Genomic DNA, 21,143 nt, shown 5'->3' with positions numbered 1-21,143 from the left:
CATAAGTACCTACCCCATTGGTTATTATAGTTTGAATGTTTCCCCATCTGATTGGTTGCTGTCCAACTGAAATTAGGTGTGTGACGCTGGGCAACGCAAACTGTATGATTCTTTGTCGAAACACATTAGCAGCTGACGAGTGCGAGACACACAAAACAGGCCTGTACTGCTATGCATTTAACCTTTTTTTTTCCTGCATCTATATTGATATTTTGCTCCTCATTAGTTGAGCACTTATAACACCATTGACGGTTTTGGAAAAAAAACACCCTATATATATATATATATATATATATATATATATATATATATATATATATATATATATATATATATTTTTTTTTTTTTTTGCCCATTTGCTGCAGGTGGTGTGGCTCTCTGACATCAATGTTTAACCAAGGAGCAAATTGCCAGTTACCTCCTGGCAACGTTCTGATCTCTGTGTCAAGATGAGTCAATAGACAAGAACTTCAGAGTAAATGCCTCCAGCAGAACCTTTCAATTGTCTGTGTGTGTGACGAAGGTGAGAGTAATTGTCGATTGCATGTATGTATGTGTGTGTGTGTTTGTGTGTGTTTGTAAGCCAGTTTGTTTGACTGTGTTTGTGTGTTTTCAACTATATGCGCATGAGCGGATGCCAGTGCACAGGGTCATGCCTGTGGAAGGCTTTTCATCTCTCCTCCCATACTATTCGACAAACAATGCCCAGCAGTGTTTCATGTGTAGTTCTGGTGGACCACCTGAGAAGACTACCAACAGCGTTAACTGAGCTCCATGTGTCTAATCACCTGCAGGGACCCCACATACCCTACTTACCAAACTCTGCTCTGTGTGCTCACACATTAGAGGGGTGAAACTTCTGCGGTTCTATCAGGGCCAAGTCAACCTCTAGCTTACAGTGAAATTCAATTCGGCATACAATTGATACGTTTTATGCCAAATTGGCCAATATATTCCTCAGGATATCTGCCAGTTGAAGTACCTAGTATGAGATTTTTGTCCTGGGGAGATAAACTGAAGCCAGAAAAACTCAACCTCCTCATCAACTGATTGAAGCTGGCTGCCTACTACCCACAGACAAACGGAAGATATACAACGTACTGGCAGCTGCTAGTGAGACTACACTGTTTGCTTTGAAGAGTAGGGATTTTTTTTTCAATTGGATACTAGGTAAGTCATCCAGGATCATTGATTAGTACACTTGGGCCAAACATGTCAGTGTTCGAGGCAAGTCCCAGTGCTCATGATTGTGTTTGTAAGCCAAGGAAAGTAAAAAGAAAAAAACAGAAGTTGACCAAATATGCAGTGCTGCTGCTGTGGCAGGATAGGTCATTATGTTGTTATGGGAGTTGTTTATCACATACATACTACATGTATATTGGCTCAATGTGGGTGCCCCTGCCTCTTGAAAGAAGGACTGAAATGGATGGAGGTCTTTCTGCTCCACCTCTGCTCTATCATTTTCTAGCTTGATCACTGTTATGTTTCTAATTTCATCATTATGATGCTCATCTAATCAACTAATCATAAACTTATGAACCAAAACATTATGACTAAGTGCCTAATATGCTGTTGGTCCTCTCTGTGCTGCCAAGACAGTGCAGACCCACCGAGGCATGGATTCTACAAGACCCCTGAAGGTGGCCTGTGATATCTGGCACCAACCCGTTAGCAGCATATCCTTCATGTCCTATAAGTTGCGAGGTGGGGCCACCATGGATCGAACTTGTCAGTCCAGCACATCCCACAGACGCTCAATCAGATTGCGATCTGGAGAATTTGGAGGCCAATGCAACACCTTGAACACTTCATCATGTTCCTCAAAGCATTCCCAAGCAATGTGTACAGTGTGGCAGGGCACATTATCCTGCTGAAAATGGCCGCTGCCATCAGGGAATACCATTGACATGAAGGGATGTACCTGGTCTGCAACGATGTTTAGGTAGGTGGCACATCCATGTCCAATTGATGTCCACATGAATCGCTGGACCCAGGGTTTTCTAGCAGAACATTGCCCAGTGCATCACACTCTCTCCAGCCACTTGTTGTCTTCCCACAGTGCATCCTGGTTCCATTACTTTCCCAGATAAATGGCACACATATACATGGCCATCCACGTGATCTAAAAGAAAATGAGACTCATCGGACCAGGCAACCTTCTCTCACTGCTCCAAGGTCAAGTTCTGACACTCACGTGCCCATTGTAGATGCTTTCGATAGTGGACACGGGTCATCTTGGGCACTCTGACTGGTCTGCAGCTATACAGCCCCATAAAATGCACTGTGTGTTGTGACACATTCCTCCCTTAACCATCATTAAAATGTTCTGTGACTTGTGCCACAATAGACCTTCTGTCAGTTTGGATCAGACGGGATAGCCTTCGTTGCCCTCACACATTGATGAGCCTTTGGCACCCAACACCCTGTCGCTGGATTGCTGACTGGGAGCACCCCACAAGCCTTGCTGTTTCAGAGATGCTCTGACCTAGTCAACTGGCCAAAACAATTTGGCCCTTGTCAAAGTCACTCAGGTCTTTACTACTGCCCATCTCTCCTGCATCCAACATATTGAATACAAGAACTGATTGTTTGCTAACCATCTAATCTACCCAGACCTAGACATGTGACCTTGTTTGGAGATGATCAGTGATATTTGGTTCAACTGTGAATGGTCATAATGTTTTGGTTCATCAGTTTATATGCAATATACAGTGTACACATTCATCCTAGTTTATGAGTGCAACATCCTGTCCCTGCTGAAACCTTTGTTAACCATATCAGTTAACAAGCACCTACCACATGATCAATAAGACCTAATAAAAACAGCAAGAGTTTTACGATCATATTTGGATGAAAATAGTCAGACGATAGTCATGTTTTCTTCATCTCATCCCTATTTGTAAGATTATTCATCCAGAAATTATTGGATAGGTTGGTCATTTAAGATATTTGCTTTGGTTAGTCCTCTAATCTATGTATGGGATTGGGCCCTTGTCTCTGGAATGCCATTCCTGAATTCTTGAAGGCACCGCAGACTCTGACCACTTTCAAAACAGGCCCTGGTGAGCATTGCTATTCAGTAAAGGTCTTTCCTTCCTTCACATACTCTTAACCAGAATCAGAATCAGAATCAAAATTGGAATAATATTTATAACAAATTACAAGAACATACAAGGAATATGTCTTGGTATGTTGGTGGAAGAGGGACAAATTAACAGTAAATAGTAAAGATAAAAGTTAAAAAGAGTAATAAATATCTGTACAAGATAAAATAGAATAAAAACAAAACTAAGATGCAATAAGGGGCAATCAACACTGGTTCAGTGTTGAACATGAGACCAAGCGGCAGCCTCTGATGCCCAGCTACTGGATCAAGTCAAACGAGAATATTTAGAATTTATTTACAAAATAAGAGTTATTTACAGGGTAGTGCAGGTTTTATGCAAGGTGTCCATATACAGAGAGCACGGTAGAAAAGATAAAAGGGGGTGGGTTTGGGTGGGCAGCAATGTCAGGACCTGCTGGTATCTGGGGGCTTGTTGGAAAGGCCTACTTCTGTAGGGAAGAAGCTGTTCTTGTAGTGCAAGGTTCTGGTTTTTAGAGACCTTAACCTGTCGCCAGAGGGGAGTGTGTTGAAGAGACCATAGCCTGGGTGGAAAAGATTGGCAATAGTCTTTTCTGCTTGCCTCAGTGTCCTGGAGGCATACAAGTCATGGAGGGATGGCATGTTGCAGCCAATCACCCTCTCAGCAGAGCGAATTATATGTTGCAGTCTGCCCTTGTCCTTGGCAGTGGCAGCATCATACCAGATAGTGATGGAGGGGGTGAGGATGAACTCAATGATGGCAGTGTAAATGTATACCATCATTGGCTTTGGCATGTTGAATTGTTCAGCTGCCACAGGAAGTACATCCTCTGCTGTTCCTTCTTGGTGAGGGAACTGATGTTCAGCTCCCACTTGAGGCCCTGGGTGATGATGGTGTCCAGGAAGTGGAAGGATTCCACAGTGTTGACTGGGGAGCCACACATAGGGCTGGGTACTCTGAAGTCCCCAACCATCTCAACTTTCTTTAGAGAGTTGAGGTCCAAGTTCGTTTGGCCACACCAGGACACCAGATGGCCAATCTCCCACCTGTAGGTGATTGACCTGACTTTAAACCACTGTCTGCTGAATGGCTCCCCATCCTAAGTTGGGTGGTGGGTGTATAAGTGGAAATGGAGTAGGAAAGTTGGTTTAGAAAGTCATTTTTAAACTAAGAGCATAAGAAGTGGTTAATAGCCAGTCGGTAGCCATAGCTGCAAGCAGATAGGTAATCGACAGTATACCTATTTCTGTGTCTGCTTACCATTAAACCAGTACAATACTTCACAAGGACAGAGACCAGGATCAGAGCATAAGCGAAGACTGGATAGCACTGGAAAAAACAAATGCACTGTCTGGGGGCCTACTTAGTTTGTTAGGAATAAATTGCTGTGTCTGTGAAACAAATGGTTGTCCTCATCTGTTCATCCCACAATCACAAGGATAGAAGCCATCATAATAAGTTATTCAAATATTTCAACTAGTTAAATATGATTTGAAAAATCCACCTTCACAATTGACTTTTGCACTTTTAAGCAACCTCTAAAGATGCCGTCTTCCTATGCCTGCCGAACCTCAGTGATAAACACAACAATCTGTTTACAAAAAACAACATTCGGCTTAGATGTGATTTTTTTTTTTTTTTGGTCGCACCAGGTTTGGCCAAAATTTTGAGAAATGCACTTGTATCATCATAACACTTTGTCATGGCATCCAGGTAGCGTAGCAGTCTATTCCATTGCCTACTAACACAGGGATCGCCAGTTCGAATTCCTGTGCACCTCCAGCTTAGTTGGGCATCCCTACAGACAAAATTGGCCATGTCTGTGGGTGGGAAGTTAGATTTGGGTATGTGTCCTGGTCGCAGCACTAGCACCTCCTCTGGTTGGTTTGCAGAGGGGAGGGAAACTGGGGGGAATAGCATGGTCCTCTCATGCACTATGTCCCCCTGGAGAAACTCCTCACTGTCAGGTGAAAAGAAGTGGCTGGCAACTACACATGTATCGGAGGAGGCATGCGGTAGTCTGCAGCCCTTCCCGGATTGGCAGATGGAGTGGAGCAGCGACTGGGACGACTTGGAAAAGTGGGGTAATTGGCCGGATACAATTGGGGAGAAAAAGCCCCCCCCCCCCCATAAATAAATAAATAAATAGAGAACAATCTGTCACCATTTGCTGCTATACCACTGCAAAATCTCTCAAGGCTAATTCAAAAGTGGCAAAGGATGGGTTAAATTTTGGATCAAATTTACACTGTCACACTATATTAAGAAAATAAAATGGAAAAAAAAAAGTAACACTGCTGAAATACTCTGTAAAAAAGATGTGGCGATCTGAATACACAGCAGGGAGCACATAAGGTCAATGTTGTTTGCAATTTTAACTTCTATAATGAATCCCGGGGCTGTATAGGCAGCTCATTTGCAAAGAAGTGAGTCCACCCATGTGAATAGTCATTGTTTTTTTTGTGTGTGTGCTCCCAGTGTCTGGTAGTGTTTGGTATCAGTATCAGTGGACCTGCCACAACCAATTAAAGTTTCAATAAAGGACTACAATTACAAGATTCCCTTCCCACATTGTGACTCACTGTGTATGAGAAGCATATGGCTGTGAATTCCTTATATAAATTGCACATTTAATTTCTACAGATAATGAACTTTTTGATTTCCATACATAGATTTATTTGTCTCTGTAACCACTATTGTCCAGGTCAGTGAAGAAAGGCAGGTTAGGTCACACTGGGTCATCAGCCTTCTTTATATTAGACATAAAAACATGGTGTATAATTGCAATATCTAGTGCATTTCCTAATAGCATGCCAACCATGGTCTAGTAAAGGATTTATTAACCTTTCTGATGAGTAACAGTTCCAGCCTTTTGTTAAATAAAGGTAAAAACGTGTATGTCCTTAAGACCAAGCATAAACTGCAAAAAAAAAACAGTGAAAATTTAATTTCCTCAGAGTGGTTTTATGTTCATATTAAACTCTTAATATGCACCCCCTCAATTCAAGTCTTGCTTGAGGCTGTCACATGTGGCATCCCTTTTGCTTGGCACCTAAGGCAATTTTTCCATCTTTAAACAACCATTGCTGCTCATGATGCAGCCAAGTGTTTGCAATCATCTGTTTTCATGTCTCAGCATGGCCTACATACAGGTACACGTGGGACATGACTTTGAAATCATACACTTTTTTATGTGCCTCAGTACAGTCATAGATATTTGCATTAAATTAGGAAGATCAGCAGAGGTTTCAAGCATCATCAGAATAATGTTTTGGTCTATCTTGTTCTGTGTTGAATGGTTATTGTGTCCCAGTTCTGATGTTAATTGCCAGTACAGGGGATCTTCTAACTCTTTCACTAAATGACTTTTATTATGCTGGCATGGTATTTTCCTGTTGGTTATGGATCTAGGTTGGTAGAACTGATTGTCCTTGTGATAAATTAAAAAAATAAAATAAAAATAATGTGATGCATCACATGACCACTTTGAGGGAGATAATCACGATTTTTTTTTTTTTATCCAGGGGTAAATGCACATTTCAATCAACCCTCTCTAAATTGCCCATTTAATATTAGGGCATTAACAATGCAAAGACTTATGTGATTTAAGCAAAACACATGCAGTCCAGTGCAATATAAGGTGAATAGAAAGGCAGTGTGCTGGCATTAGCCAACTAAGCTCTTTTTTTTATATGGTGGTGGTGGGGGGGGGTTCCCTCCTTTTTCTCCCTAGTTGTGTCTAGCCAATTACCCCTTCCAAGCTGTCCCAATCTCTGCTCCACCTTCTCTGCCAAGCCAGGGACGGTTGCAGACTACCACATGCCTCCTCCGATACATGTGGAGTCGCCAGCCTCTTCTTTTCACCTGACAGTGATGAGTTTCGCCAGGAAGACGTAGTGAGTCGGAGGATCATGCTGTTTCCCCAGTCCCTCCCCCTTCCCAAACAGGCGCCCCAACCGACCAGAGCAGGCAATAGTGCAGTGACCAGTACACATACCCACATCCAGCTTCCCACCCGCAGACACAGCCAATTGTGTCTGTAGGGACACCCCGACCAAGCCGGAGGTAACACGGGCATTCAAGCCGCTGATCCCCATGTTGGTAAGCAACAGAATAGACCGCCACGCCACCCGTATGCCCCAACCAACTAAACTCTTTGGGTAGACTTGTGGGAAGCTGGGGCGATATGTTCTACTGCCACCTTCAGTCAAACCCACACCACCATTGCTGTCCTCTACATCTACACTCCTTTTTATCCTCTTTCTGAATCTTGGTAGGTGGAGACAGCCTAAAAAAGTGTTTATTTATTATATAATCCCCCCCAAAAAAATCCCATAGGGATTTCCTTTCTGGTATGCTTTGGTGTATTTTTTTTGTTTTTTTGTAATCATTGTTTTAGAAGTCTTAGAATCTGAATTAGGCCCTCATAAAAAAGGGTTTGCTGAGTTTTTGAGGGCATGGGGTTGCACTTTCACATGTGTTTGATTCCATGTCTGAGTTTGGGGCCTGCTAAAATCTGGTCACTCTACTTACATGATATCAAGTGTCAAGTATAAGGGATTTTTTTTCTTCCAGTTTCTATCTAGTCCTCACTTCATCCAAAGTAATATTTTGCTCATATTGCAACAGACTTTGGGTCACAACTTGTATAGTGTTCAGCCTCTTACTCCAACTGATTGTCTTTTTCATTCCCCTATTGGATTTGACAGTTGGACAGAAACTGCCTTTTATCCATTAAAACTCAAATGCCGTGAGTACGCATGATTTTGTACTCAGAACTGTTTTTCAGAAGATAATACAGAAATACAGAACTGTGTTTCAATGCCATCTGACATCATTAATCTGCATATTTCCCTTTATTTTATTACTTTGTACTATTACGTAATGACAATCATTACGTCTGGATTAATAGTGTTTTAATGACACAATTATCCAATTACCCAATTTCCCCTCGGGGATTGATAAAGTGTTCTGATTCTGATTCTGATTAATGATAATATTTTGTAAATAAATGTAGGTTAAATTTTATGGGCAGCCACTTTTGGGTATAGAGTTGGTCTTGGTGAAATGCTCAACGTAAAAACACAAAGGCACGGATAAGATATTTAAAAGGAACAAACAGGAATATCAATACCAAATATAAGGAATTTTTAAGAATAATATTAATGTCCATTAATGGCCTTTAGTATGAGGTAGATCACTCCACTGAAAGTAAAATGAAACAATCAATTTGATTCTTAGAAATTCAAGAATTTGGGGTATTTGCAATGGCTTCTCTACATTAGAGGTCAGTGGGGCAGGGCCCAACCGGATATCACCATTGCGCGACATGATCAATAATTTAATGTAACAAGTAATTTTTTTCTTCGTATCTAACATTGTTGCACATGTATTACATATGACCACAGTAGCACTGTCTGATACATATATTCCTGTACCTGTTATGTAAAGGTCAGCATTTATTCTAAAAGTCTCAATTTGGTGAGCATGGAGCCGGCCGGTCAGTGTTGATTTAACCAAGTGAGCAGTTTAAAACACTGTGCATATTCAACGTGCTTTCAATAATGAGCTGTGGGGCACGGTGACGTCGGCCCCAAGCAGAGAGCAGCTGATAAAAAAAATAATAGAATGAGTGGCATATGTCAAGACATTTAGTCAACGTCATCTACGGTATTGGCGTTGCTACGCAATCACATGCAACACCATTTGACACCATGCGACAACAGGTTAAATGCACATGCTATGCTATCAATTGAAAAATTAATTCATTCAGGAATAGGTGGACTTTGACAGAAAAGTTATTGACAAATTTGACCAGATGAAGGTTCGTCGTGCATCTTTTCTTTCTTTTTTTTCTCCCACCCTTTTTCTCCCCAATTGGATCCGAATTACCCCACTCTTCCGAGCCATCCCGGTCGCTGCTCCACACCCTCTGCTGATCCGGAGAGGACTGCAGACTACCACATGTCTCCTCCGATACATGTGGAGTCGCCAGCCGTTTCTTTTCACCTGACAGTGAGGAGTTTGCCAGGGGGACGTAGCGCATGGGAGGATCACGCTATTCCCCCTAGTCCCCCCCCCCAAACAAAAACACCCTGACCGACCAGAGGAGGCACTAGTGCAGCGACCAGGACATACGGGTATGTGGATACCCACACACCCACAGACACGGCCAATTGTGTCCACAGGGACACCGACCAAACTCGATGTAAGATGGGGATTTGAATCGGGATCCCCGTGTTGGTAGGCAACAGAATAGACTGCTATGCTACCTGTACGCCCATCGTGCATCTTTTTTTTTTTCATGCAGTGAATGTCACTGGTGAGTCTATTTTGCATTATTACAAGGCGTGTTATTTTGGCTGTAGGTTAAGGCCTGGAAAACAATGGTTTACCCTGCTCTGAAATGTTGTTTTGGATGTTATTACAGTTGCAGACCACAATGATGGTATACTGCTTGACAGGGATTAAATTGGGCTGGTGCTGTTGGGGGCTCGGCACCACCATATAGCACCTCAAACGTCATCAGGTGGAGTTGAGCACTGGCAAAAAAAAAAAAAAAATCTTCCATCAACAATTAATTAATTCATATATATATATAATTCTGCCTTTATTGTTGAAAGACTACATACAAAGACTACATGCCAGCCATTCAAATAAATAACCATTCATATTTTTCAAGTTTAAAATGACTTGCGTCATCACTGTCATGGTCAGCGGTGAGCTGACAGTCGTATCTACAGGCTGCCGCACCTGACTCATGCGGGGCGTGACGAAGGCACACTCCCAGAGAAAATGTCTGGTCGGTGTATCCGGTAACACCGGTGCTGTCATCATGAGTTTATTAAGTGGGGGAAAAATGTCCTCACTGTGGTGCGCAGTTATTTACTTACTTACTTTGTTATCATACAGGAAAAGATTAAAAGTAACATTACAGATGTTAAAATGCATTACATTTAAACGAGCCTGACTCAGTTAAAACTGGTTTACAGCAGGTTCCTGTTCTGCAGCACATAAAAGACATAAGCACATTATAATACAAAATAAAAACAGAAAATTACAGAAACAGAAAAACAGCAAAACATAGCTACACAGACACTACAAAGGGGTGGACTTAAGATGGTGTATAAGAGCTGAATCAGGAGTTGCAGGTGTGTCCTTCCATTAGACAGTGTTTATATGCCTTTTTTGAAATGTATAAGAGGTTATTGTTCTAATATAATATGGGATCTCATTCCAAATTTTAGTGTATGTGTGAAAAAAAAAATCTCTGACCATGGTTCTTTTTGTAAGCGGGAACTAGAATAAGAGTGTGTGTGTATGAGATTGATCTGGTGATGTGTTCTTATCTTGTGTTGTGTCTTGTAAATAGAGCAGCAAGTGTTTGAAGAGAGTTATTGTTTTGGATCTTAAACTAAAATGTAATGGCCAGATTATTTGTGTACCTCTGAAACGTCAGGGTGTTAGAATGTGAAAGTGCAGTGCAGTGGTGAGTCCAAGGGAGAAGGTTGCCATGGATCTTGTAAGTTTTATTGTAGAGTCTTGCTATTGGTTCAATGGTTTCCTTTGTGGTGAGGGACTAGTCAGGGAGACAGTAGGATATTGTTGAAATAATGATTGTGTGTAGTGTCTGAGACAGTATGGATGAGATATGGTCTGACATTTTTATAAGCGTACAATTTCTGGTTGAATGTCTTCGTTAAATTATGAATGTGATTTCAATAAGTGAGATTTGAATCAAGGGATACTCTTAAGATATTTGTAGTTTTTTTGTGATGGAAAGTGTTTGATTCGCAAAATGAATGAGGTCAGACAGATATAGATTTCTTAGGGGAATAGAAATACATACATACTGTTTTCTTGACATTGATAGAGTTCAACCACTCATGCAAGTAGTGAATGTCAGAAGAGTTTTGAGTTTATGACATAAGGGTTTGGATCAGAAATAATTTTAAAAAATAGTGTCACCGGCATTTAGCAGACAATTAGAATATTTACACACATTGACATTAATATACAGAAAAAAAGAGTACAGGACCCAGAATGCTGCCTTGTGGTACTCTCAAGTTATAGGGGAGATGTTAGATGACCGATTTTAGCCACTTGAGACCTGTTAGGTAAATATGAGAAGGACATCATTACCACTGCAGAGGAAAATTGAAATGAGCTGAGTTTGTTCAGCAGAATCTGATAATTCACTGTATCAAAGGCTTTGCAAAAACCAATAGACCTTTTTACAGTTGGTAAACAGTGATCACGTGATTTTGCTGCCAAAATGTGTACATATTATGCGTGATGCAGGTCATAAAAGGGTCTAACGTTCAGTTTAAGCGACACAATTTTAAGTTAACAAAAACAGAATTACTTACCCAATATAAAATGGGCGCCACATACGCATGCATTTTTAATGATGTCTTCAGTTTAGTCCACTCATTTTATAGACCCTTTTACAGTTAATAAACAGTGATTAAGGGATTTAGTATGCACACACATTTTGGCAGCAAAAATGGCAGGAGTACGGTCATGACCTTGGTTGAGTGAAGTACGCATTTGTTCTGTACATAATAGTAATGCAGACATGGTTGATTGGGCAGAGTGGAAACCATATTGGAAGTCACTGAGGAGGTTATTACTTTCAACAGTGTTGTTTAATTGGTTAGAAAGATTTTTTTCATCTGATATTCCCACTAAACAACAAACATTGATAGTTTAACAAACTGCTGTAAACTTAATTAACTATAAACCAGCAAACATGGTCATTAGTATTTTAGTTTTTAATCAAGGCAAACTCATCATAGTAGCTTATTTTAACTTGCTAGGTATGGCAGTAATATCAGGAGCCAGGGCCATTTTGCTAGGCTTAATTTTGTGACTGTCAGCTGATTGAACCATCCTGTTAATCACGTTCGGCTGGAGGCCAGTATGTGGTATAGGTGGATGACAAGGTAGTTGGAAAAAAATGTTCAGAAACTGACAGGTTTATAACAGAATGTAAATTGCTCTGATATTGTGCTTAAACAATATTTCAATTTTACGAAATGATACTAACGCAAGAGAGTTTGCGGCAGGTTGCCGCAAACTTTTGGGAGCTAATAGTCATGGAAAGGTTTCAAAATCTGAAAAGGTGTTGACATCCTGTGTATACACTCACTGGCCACTTTATTAGGTACACCTTGCGAGTACCGGGTTGGACCCCCTTTTGCCTTCAGAACTGCCTTAATCCTTCGTGGCATAGATTCAACAAGGTACTGGAAACATTCCTCAGAGAGTTTGATCCATATTGACATGATAGCATCACGCAGTTGCTGCAGATTTGTCGGCTGCACAACCATGATGCGAATCTCCCGGTCCACCACATCCCAAAGGTGCTCTATTGGATTGAGATCTGGTGACTGTGGAGGCCATTTGAGTACAGTGAACTCATTGTCATGTTCAAGAAACCAGTCTGAGATGATTCGAGCTTTATGACATGGCGCGTTATCCTGCTGGAAGTAGCCATCAGAAGATGGGAACACTGTGGTCATAAAGGGATGGACATGGTCAGCAACAATACTCAGGTAGGCTGTGGCGTTGACACGATGCTCAATTGGTACTAAGCGGCCCAAAGTGTGCCAAGAAAATATCCCCCACACCATTACAACACCACCAGCAGCCTGAACCGTTGATACAAGGCAGGATGGATCCATGCTTTCATGTTGTTGACGCCAAATTCTGACCCTACCATCCGAATGTCGCAGCAGAAATCGAGACTCATCAGACCAGGCAACGTTTTTCCAATCTTCTATTGTCCAATTTTGGTGAGCCTGTGCGAATTGTAGCCTCAGTTTCCTGTTCTTAGCTGACAGGAGTGGCACCCGGTGTGGTCTTCTGCTGCTGTAGCCCATCTGCCTCAAGGTTCTACGTGTTGTGCGTTCAGAGATGCTCTTCTGCAAACCTCGGTTGTAATGAGTGGTTATTTGAGTTACTGTTGCCTTTCTATCAGCTGGAACCAGTCTGGCCATTCTCCTCTGACCTCTGGCATCAACAAGGCATTTTCGCCCACAGAACTGCCGCTCACTGGATATTTTCTCTTTTTCGGACCATTCTCTGTAAACCCTAGAGATGGTTGTGCTTTAAAATCCCACTAGATCAGCAGTTTCTGAAATACTCAGACCAGCCCGTCTGGCACCAACAACCATGCCACGTTCAAAGTCACTTAAATCACCTTTCTTCCCCATTCTGATGCTCGGTTTGAACTGCAGCAGATCGTCTTGACCATGTCTACATGCCTAAATGCATTGAGTTGCTGCCATGTGATTGGCTGATTAGAAATTTGCGTTAACGAGCAGTTGGACAGGTGTGCCTAATAAAGTGGCCGGTGAGTGTATTTGTAAACTGTAAATTAATTCCAGATTAATGTAACTATTAAAGAGACGTTTCTATTCATATTACTTTTTATCATTATCCTCTTCTTTAGTGGTAACACCACCACTGATACAGATACACAGGAGAGTGCACTTACATAATGATTTTATTGTCATCAGCTGTAGTTTTGCACACTGCCAACAGTATCTAGAATGACTTTGATTAGTGATTTAGGGTTCAGAGCAGAGAGTTGTCTCACCTTGTTATATTTTATTTACAGTTTGTCAAATAATATCAATCAGATTTTGTATTCTATCTCTCTTTGGCAGTCCATCAAAATGATGATGACTGTGATGCAGTTTAAGCTCGGCAAGCACACCTGTGAGCCATCAGGCCCACATTAGAGCGACCATCGAGCTCTCCTCACATCACATCTTGCACAGTAGTTAAGACAGTCGGTGTCGTGCCCCCGCCAAACAGTCTGTCTGGACCTCAGAACCCATTCCCAAGTGGTACGCCATAGTGCAATGGGCTCAGTAGAAAGAAAGTTTGCCCCACAGTGACAGCTTACTTATCAAGTGATGCCTTCCATTGACCAACAGAGTGGTTCCTCTGCATGCCATCTGATGTTTGTGCTATTGGTCCAGCAGGGCTCATGATCCTATTGAGCTCTTCTGCCGCAAACACCATTAAGCACCCTGCTGCCAGCGCCTTCTTGGATTTGAATTCAAAGTTACCTTCTCCTAGCCTTTGCCTAAAGAGGCAAATCTACAAGGCATTAGAAACAAATGCAGATGGTACCATCTACCGTCATAGTGGTAGCAGCAAAAGCTGACCTGACTTGTATTCTATGGGTACACACATGCACCCATGGCAACACTGAAACCAGAGAGCACCCCCCCCCCATAACTATTACTACTACTACTACTACTTTCGGCTGCTCCCATTAGGGGTCTCCACAACAGATCATCCGTTTCCAATTATTCTAGTCCTTTGCATCCCCCTCTGTCACACCAGCCACCTACATGTCCTCTCTAACCACATCCATAAACCTCCTCTTTCACCTTCCTCTTTTCCTCTTCCCTGGCAGCTCAATATTCAACATCCTTCTCCCAATATACCCAGCATCTGTCCTCCACACATGTCCATGCCATCTCAGTCTTGCCTCTCTTGCTTGTCTCCAAACCGTCCAACCTGAACTGTCCCTCTAATATGCTCATTCCTAACCCTGTCCTTCTTCGTCACTCCCAATGAAAATCTTAGCATCTTCAACTCTGCCACCTCCAGCTCCACCTCCTGTCTTTTCGTCAGTGCCACTGTCTCCAAACCACATAACATAGCTGGTCTCACAACCGTCTTGTAAACCTTCCCTTTAACTCCTTCCGGTACCCTTCTGTTGCAAATCACTCTTGATACTCTTCTCCACCCACTCCACCCTGCCTGCACCCTCTTCCTCACCTCTCTTCTGCACTCCCCATTACTTTGGACAGTTGACCCCAAGTATTTAAACTCATACGCCTTCATCACCTCTACTCCTTGCATCCTGACCATTCCACTGTCCTCCCTCTCATTCACGCATATGTATTCCGTCTTGCTCCTGCTGACTTTCATTCCTCTTCTCTCCAGTGCATACCTCCACCTCTCCAGGCTTTCCTCAACCTGCCCCCTACTCTCACTACAGATCACAATGTCATCCACAAACTTCATAGTCCACGGAGACTCCTGCCTGATCTTGTCCGTCAACCTGTCCATCACCATTGCAAACAAGAAAGGACTCAGAGCCGATCCTTGATGTAATCCCACCTCCACCTTGAACCCAACTGTCATTCCAACCGCACACCTCACCATTGTCACACTTCCCTCATACATATCCTGCACCACTCCTACATACTTCTCTGCAACTCCCCACTTCCTCATACAAATACCACACCCCTTCTCTTGGCACCCTGTCGTATACTTTCTCTAAATCCACAAAGACATGATGTAACTCCTTCTGACCTTCTCTATACTTCTCAATCAACATTCCCAAAGCAAACATTGCATCTGTAGTGCTCTTTCGTGGCATGAAACCATACTGCTGCTCAGTAACTGTTAACTCTCCTCTGAACCCAGCTACTATTACTCTTTTCCATATCTTCATGCTGTGGCTGATCAACTTTATACCTCTGTAGTTGCTACAGTTCTGCACATTGCCCTTATTCTTGAAAATCGGTACCAGTATGCTTCTTCTCCACTCCTCAGGCATCCTTTCACTTTCCAAGATTGTGTGAAAGTCTAATTAAAAACCCCACTGCCATCTCTCCTAAACATATCCATGCCTCCACAGGTATGTCATCAGGACCAACTGCCTTTCCCCTCTTCATCCTCTTCATAGCTGCCCTCACTTCCTCCTTGCTAATCCACCACACTTCCTGATTCACTATTCCCACATCATCCAACCTGCTCTCTCTCATTTTCTTCATCATCAGCTCCTCAAAGTACTCCTTCCACCTTCACAACACACTCTCCTCACTTGTCAGTATATTTCCATCTCTATCCTTGATCACCCTAACCTGCTGCACATCCTTCCCAGCTCGGTCCCCCCATAACAAATCCCAGTTTAACCCCTGCTGCTTGATAACTTTGGATTTGTAATGTGATGCTGTAAAACAAGTTAATATATCAGTTGTGTGAGATCAAATGTCATTATTGATAATGTCACTCATATCCCTGTCTCCACTTCCGCTAACTCCTGCACCACGTTGCGTTTATGTGTGCATTTGTGATTTCATTCATTGATGAGGTGTGTTTGTGTTTAGATTCATTGAGCAAATAGGTTTGTGTGTAGTTTCATTGACAAGTTGGATGCTACCCATACAGACTGTATTGTGGCCCACCAGGCTTTCCGTGCCAGAGATGCCACTGGTAATTTGCTTTGTTTTTGGTAAAGAAAAACTTTTTTTTTTTAAATAGAATAAAAATCTTCATGTTTCAGTACTGTTATTTAGGATATATATATTGCAGTGTAAGGAAAGGGAGGATTATTTTGATTTACTGGCAGATTCATATGTTGGATGACTGCTATTAGCTGCTCAGAAACTGAAAAGATAAAATAATCTTTATTTACCCTTGGTGGGGAAATATCCAACTCACATGCAATTGCAGTTATAACCTGGGCATCAATGATTTCATTTGCCTTAATTTGGAGTACTTCATATTTATCTATCCTGCTGCAATTTCCCAAGACACAGTGTTTCCGGACTCAACATAGAAACCCGCCTAGCATGACCGCGACTTAGTGACTCGCCAAACTTAGTGATTCGCCAAGCATTTTATTCGACTGCATACTTATTACACTCGAGATAGCTTGAGGTCTTTGTTTTTTTTTTTTTTTAATTCATTGATTATTTTTTTTAATTCATTGATTATTTTTTTCTGAGTAATTTACTAGGGCCAACTCTGTGTTTCTAAGTTAGTTCCAAAACAGCTTTGGATCTAAGATGTGGTGATAAATGTGCATGACAGTCACACACTGTGTTTGGAGCTTATACCCAAGAATTTGAAAATTATCCAAGAGGCATGATATCTTTCAAAGAACACAGAAAAAAGTTTTTGGCAAGGAAATTATAAGTTCTGGTGAAAGCTTTTGTTTGCCAAATTATACTACTCGGGCACAATTGGAAATTTTTCCATATACCATTAAAAGTTCCTCTTACCCTTTTCAATTATACATAATTCAAAGCTTTCAGGCCCAATTAACAGACCTTTGTTTGGCTAAGAGTCCCTCAACTGGCAATTAAAAGTGATTTTTGAAAAGGTTATCAACAACAGCTTCTCAATGAGCTTTTAACCACTCAGGCAGTCAGCACTTACAAATAAATGAAGCTTGTTCTGGAAATTGTTCAGTGGATTCTTTCACGAAGGGCAAACCCCATATCTGTTTTCCCTTCCTTTGTCTTTTTCTCTACTTCTGCCATCATCCTTCTAGCACAACTTCATTCCCCTTCCCTCCTCCCCTCCAGTGTCTCTTCCTTTTCCATTTCCTCTTCCCCTCTCTATCTCCCACCACAATCTACCTTTCCCTTTCTTATTATAGCACTGGGTTTATAATTAATTTTGGGCTCTAGCACATTAAGGAATTTTGCCTATGCTGAGATGTGGTTTCAGCGGTTGAGTTACTATGAAAAACAATTTTCTCTGAAACAATTTGGTAAATTATTGTACTCTGCAGAAGAACGTAGAAATATAGATATTACAAAAGTAGTTGTGAGAATCCACCCCCCACTCCCTTCTCTTTCGCTTACCTTTTCTTTGTTTAATTTGCTCTCCAACAGTAGCACCAATGGGCTGCCATTATGGTCGTTATGTGGTTGTTTTCCAATATTTTTTTTATGGAGTTTGGGCATCAGAGGGCCGTTTGCAAAATAAACTGATGAAGCATCAATAAGGAATGTTGTAAGAAGGGCACTGTCATCGTGTTTTGTTAAAACTCAGAGGGATGGCGCTCATGAATTTAGCATAGAGGGCCATCACAACCGGAGACCTGGACTAGTTTGACCTGGACCACTCCAGGAAATAATACCTGAGACAGAGCATATCTTCTTAAGCAATCTTTCATAAGAGTATGTAATTTAACATGTGTAGTGATAAGGACTATGACAGCTGCCCCACACCATAAAGCAATCTCATAAAAAAAAGAAAAACTTCCACACACTTACTTTATGCAGGTTTTTTTTTTACATTTTGTACAGTGTTGTGCATTGTATACTAAATTGTAAACCACACCCACTCCTAACTTCTTTTGTCGTCCTATTGTCTGTTTTGCTCGATTGATCATATGCTTTTTTAAACTTATTTCATCTCTTAGCTCTGCACTCTACCTTTTGTGATCAGATTTTAATATAAAGTATATTGTAAATCTAATGGGATATTATTATTCTGCCATTTAGTTTCTTGCTTGTTTTCAGATTGCCAGGGAGGTGAGCTGACATGGTGGGGATAAAGAATGATGAATTTCAATAACCAAATTATCTACATTGCTATTGACGTAGATTGATCTGCATATAAAAGTGTGTGTGTGTGTGTTTGTTTGTTTTTTTTTTTTTGTATGCTCATATTTGTGCATGTTGCAAATGAACTTCAGCTTATATATATATATATATTTATATATACACACACACACACAATTCCAAATCGAATAGGCACTGCCCAAAGCACGCAAAGAAGGGAAGATTACCCTTGGTTTTTTTTTTTTTTTTTGATGAGAGTAGTATCCCAGTCCCTGTTGCAGCTCAGCTGGCTGTCCAGCAGACAAACTGAACACTGACAGCTGTCGGTATCTGAAGAACTCATCCATCACAATGAGTTGGAGAAGGATGCATAAAAAAGACCATCTGCTCTGAAACAGTAAGCCAGTCGCATGGTTGACGAAGATGGATGGCTATGTCAATTATCTGACATGATAGCATCTACGAAGTGTTTACAGTTAACAACATGTTCGGTAATAGGTGCTTGTTTTGTGATTTTAGAGCAGTGTAACTAGGAAAGAGGAGACATTAGCGTAACACAGGCATTTAGCTGGAGAGTCCCATATGTTCTGTCAATAGCGGACAAATAGGTCAGTTTATCATCTCATTCTCTTCCTTCAGGCACAGGGTGGTATTTATTACCATTTGCATCATTGGTTTTCTTTTTACAGCGGGCTAATTGCTAACTAAATGGAGTGCAGCGTCAACATTGTCTCATTGTGAAATTGAATTTGTGGCTAAAGTTTAGCTTGTTTTAAGTTGCTTGCTTGATTGCTTCTTTTCCTTTAATAAGAAATAAAAAAGACACAAACAAAGAGATTAATCATTTGAAGTTGAAAAATATATATAGCCAAAACATTAAAACCATTGACAGGTAAGTGAATAACATTGATTATCTCGGTGGGCTATATTAGGCAACAAGTCAAATGGGCAAGCATAAGAATGTGAGTGACTTTGACAAGGGCCAAATTGTGATGGCTCAATAACTGGGTCAGAGCATCGGCAAAACGGCAGGTCTTGTGGGGTGTTCCCGGTATGCAGTGGTCAGTACCTACCAAAAGTGGTCCAAGGAAGGACAACCGGTAAATCAGCGACAAGGTCATGGGTGCCCAAGGCTTATTGATGCATGTAGGGAGCAAAGGCTAGCCTGTCTTGTCCAATCCCACAGAAGAGCAACTGTAGCTCATATTGCAGAAAAAGTTAATGCTGGCTATGATAGACTGGCGTCAGGACACGTAGTACATCAAAACTTGCTGCGTATGGGGTTGCATAGTTGCAGACTGGTCAGAGTGCCCATTATGACCCCTGTCCACCACTGAAAATGCCTACAATGGGCACGTGAGTGTCAGAACTGGACCATGGAGCAGTGGAATAAGGTGGCCTGGTCTGATAAATCATATTTTCTTTAGCATCATGTGGAAGGCCGAGTGCATGTATGTCATCTACCAGGGGAAGAGATCGTACCAGGATGCACTATGGGAAGAAGGCAAGCTGGTACAGCGTGATGGTTTGGGCAACATTCTGCTGGGACTCCTTGGGTCCTGGCACTTATGTGGATGTTACTTTGACACAAACCACCTACCTAAACATTATTGCAGACCAAGTATACCCGTCCATGATAACTACATTCCCTGATGGCAGTGGCCTCTTTCAGCAGGATAGTGTGCCCTGTTACACTGGAAAAAATGGCTCAGGAATGGTTTGAAGCACCTGACAAAGAGTTCAAGGTGCTGCCTTGGTCTCCAAATTCCCCAGATCTCAATCTTATCAAGCATCTGTGGCATGCTGGAAAAACAAGTCTGATCGATGGAGGCCCCACCTCGCAACTTAGAGGACTTAAAGGATCTGCTGCTAATGTCTCAGTGCCAGATATCAGAGGACACCTTCAGAGGTCTTGTGGAGTCCATGGCTTGATAAGTCAGAACTGTTTTGGTGACACAAATGGAATCTACACAATCTTAGGCAGGCGGTTTTAATGTTTTGGCTGACTGGTGTATGTATATCCTAATATATCCATCCATCCATCTTCTTTATTTATCCACTCACCTGCCCACCAAGTTTCTGTCTGTTATAGCACAAGCTGGGCACAAAATAAAGTGAAATGTTATACAGATACAAATGGGTGCGGCAAGTTATGCCAGGAAACTCTTGCTGACAGCCAACCTGGTCAGCCCTATCAAGTATTCAACACACATTAATCTCAATCTCTCCTGCTAAAGGGCATGCTTTCTAACTGGAGAACAACCAGTTTTTGCAGCTCATTTGTGCCAGGACAACCAGTGAACCGGTGACAGGGTCATGGGCACCCAACGCTCATTGATGCATGTGGGGAGCAAAGGCTAGCTCGTCTGGTCCAATTCCACAGAAGAGCAACTGTAGCTCAAATTGCTGAAAAAGTTAATGCTGGCTATGATAGACAGGTCTCAGGACATGCAATAATGCATTGCAGCTTGCTGCATATGGGGCTGCGTAGTTGCAGACTGGTCAGAGTGTCCACGACCCCTGTCCACCGCCAAAAGCGCCTACAATGGGCATGTAAGCATCAGAACTTGACCATGGAGCAGTGGAAGCAAGTGGCCTGGTCTGATAAATCAATTTTTCTTTCATTGTTTACATGTGGACGGCCGCGTGCATGTGCATTATTTACCTGGGGAAGAGATGACACCAGGATGCACTATGGGAAAAAGGCAAGCCAGCAGAGGCAGTG

General features: G+C 41.8%; 1 protein-coding gene across 1 annotated transcript in view; it reads right to left on the bottom strand.

Moving 5' to 3' along the window:
* LOC130116606 (gamma-aminobutyric acid receptor subunit beta-2) overlaps nt 1-21,143 on the bottom strand; it is a 125,168-nt gene that overhangs the window by 48,101 nt on the left and 55,924 nt on the right. The gene's annotated exons all lie outside the window — the stretch shown is intronic.

Source organism: Lampris incognitus, chromosome 8 (genome assembly GCF_029633865.1).
Source record: "Lampris incognitus isolate fLamInc1 chromosome 8, fLamInc1.hap2, whole genome shotgun sequence".
Lineage (NCBI taxonomy): Eukaryota > Metazoa > Chordata > Actinopteri > Lampriformes > Lampridae > Lampris > Lampris incognitus.
The sequence above is the reverse complement of the archived record's forward strand: the minus strand, read 5'-3'. Positions and strand labels throughout refer to the sequence as shown.